Genomic DNA, 2,605 nt, shown 5'->3' with positions numbered 1-2,605 from the left:
TAGCGAAGTCGATTTAGCCATGTCCGTCTGTCCGTGTATTTATTAAAATCAGTTTTCAGAAAAACCCCAGACATCTGCGAGATCCGAATCTTCAATAATTCTATCAGACATACGATTGGGAAAAATGCTATTTAAAATCAACAAAATGAACAGGGGACATTTTGGACATTTTTCGTTCATCAAAAGGTACTTTTGGTATTTTCTATAATGAGATGAGAACATACAAAAGGGGACATTTTGGTACTTTTTGAATTTTATATAATATTGAACCTAGGAACATGAAATTAAGCATATAGGGCTGGGAGTAAGTGAGAACCTCTAAAATGGAATATTTTGGTACTTTTTCGTTCTTCAAAAGATTCGTTTTGAATTTTCTATAATATTGAACCTAGAAACATGAAATTAAGCCTATAGGGCCCGGAGTAAGTGAGAACATATAAAAGGGGATGTTTTAGTACTTTTTCCTTCTTAAAAAGGTACTTTTTTAATTTTCTATAATATTAAATCTAGAAACATGAAATTAAGCATATAGGGCTGGGAGTAAGTGAGAACCTCTAAAAGGGAATATTTTGATACTTTTTCGTTCTTCAAAGGGTTCGTTTTGAATTTTCTATAATATTGAACCTAGAAACATGAAATTAAGCATATAGGGCCCGGAATAAGTGAGAACCTGCAAAAGGGTATATTTTGGTACTTTTTCGTTCTTAAAAAGGTACTTTTTTAATTTTCTATAATATTGAACCTAGGAACATGAATTTAAGCATATAGGGCCCGGAGTAAGTGAGAACATATAAAAGGGGATGTTTTAGTATTTTTTCCCTCTTAAAAAGGTACTTTTTTAATTTTCTATTATATAGGGCCCGGAGTAAGTGAGATCATATAAAAAGGGATTTTTTAGTACTTTTTCGTTCTTAAAAAGGTTCGTTAGTTAGTTTGAAAGGAGGATGTACATATATACATCAAATCCGCAGAAATACACCTAGGTCTCTATCGGACCTGTTGTGCGCTCCTTAACCAGTGCTTCAGGTGGGAATCGAACCCACCACATACGGTCTACCAGACTAGAACACTAACCTACCGGAGGCCACCAAAGGTACTTTTTGTTTTTACTATAATATGTAACCTCGAAACATGAAATTAAACATGTAGGGACGGAATAGGTGATGTCGTATGAAAGGGATTTTTTTGGTACTTTTCCGTTTTTCTAAAGGTACTTTTTGAATTTTCTATAACATTGAACCTTGAAATATGAAATTAAGCATGTAGATTCCGGAAGTAAGCGAAACCATATGAAGGGGGATGCTTTTGTTTAACACGCTATGGTGAAGGGTATATAAAACTCGGAACAATAGAGTTATTCTTATTAATGCAGAATTTCATCGTGTTATTAGTGTTTATAAGTGTGGGTACTAGACGATATAATGGATCAATTAAACCTTTTTCAATAAGCTTCCAAATATCTTAAAAATTTGCGACCTGTAGCGTGCGCATGGACAGACGGACATAGTTAAATCGACTGAGGTGATTCTGAGCCAAAATTTTTCTCTTAAAACATTGATGACTTTATAAATCGTTTATGAATACCTAAGAAATTTTAACAAAAAATTATCTTAAAAAGATTATTATTGTTCGAATCAAAACAATTTTTCGCTTTTTAATTTAAAATTTTGAACAAAATTTTTAATTAAAGCTGTTAATATTTTAATAATATTTTGAACACAAAAAACAAAATGCTGAAAAAGAAAATATTATATACACACGTAACAACAACTTAATATTAAAATAATATTTTTTATTTATTTATTTTAAAAAATAATAATTTCACTATTTTATTATTACAACTATAAATAAATTTGAATTAAAAACTAAATATTGACTAAAATGTTTGATTAGTTTAAAGAAAAAGAAAAATAAACAAATATATTTTTTAAAAAAATAAATAAATGCACTAAATTTTCACTTAAAACACAATGGCAATTTTAAAATTTATTTGGATTTTTTTTATATAAATTGCCAATTTTTTTATTTTTTTTTGTAAAAATATTTTGAATGTTTAAAATAAGTATTATAGGCAAAGAATAAATAAGAAATGAAACTGCTGTCAAAAGTACCTAAGTCTACTGTCATCCGGTACCTAACTCTAAGAATGTATTAGTAGAATTCTCAAGCCAACATAGTTGCAAAAAATCGTATTGAAAAATATTGAAAAAAAATATTACATTTCAATTTATACTTTGAAAGGTTTCTTGAGATATTTTCCACATATTTTATCTACAAACATTTTATAAACATGTCTATTTGTTTTTTAATCTATAATATTGGAAAAATAAATTATTTATTTGAAATATATTTTACGTTTACCATACGAAAATTTACAACATTGTTTTTTTAGTTTTAATTTCAACCAACAAAAATTCAATGTCAAAAAATAAAAAATATTTTTTTTTCGTTTGTAGAAAATATATTATTTTCGGGCTATTAAATGTGTTTAAATTGTGCAAAAAAATTATAAAATATAATGTTAAGTGATAAAAAATATTTCAAAGTGCTATTATCCTCAAATTTTCGCGAAAAAGTTTTGAAGTTTGGAGAGAGAATAACATTT

Source organism: Lucilia sericata, unplaced genomic scaffold (assembly GCF_015586225.1).
Source record: "Lucilia sericata isolate MDLA Ls3-8-SP2 unplaced genomic scaffold, ASM1558622v1 Contig000113F_arrow, whole genome shotgun sequence".
Classification (NCBI taxonomy): Eukaryota; Metazoa; Arthropoda; class Insecta; order Diptera; family Calliphoridae; genus Lucilia; species Lucilia sericata.
Note: the sequence above shows the minus strand (reverse complement) of the source record.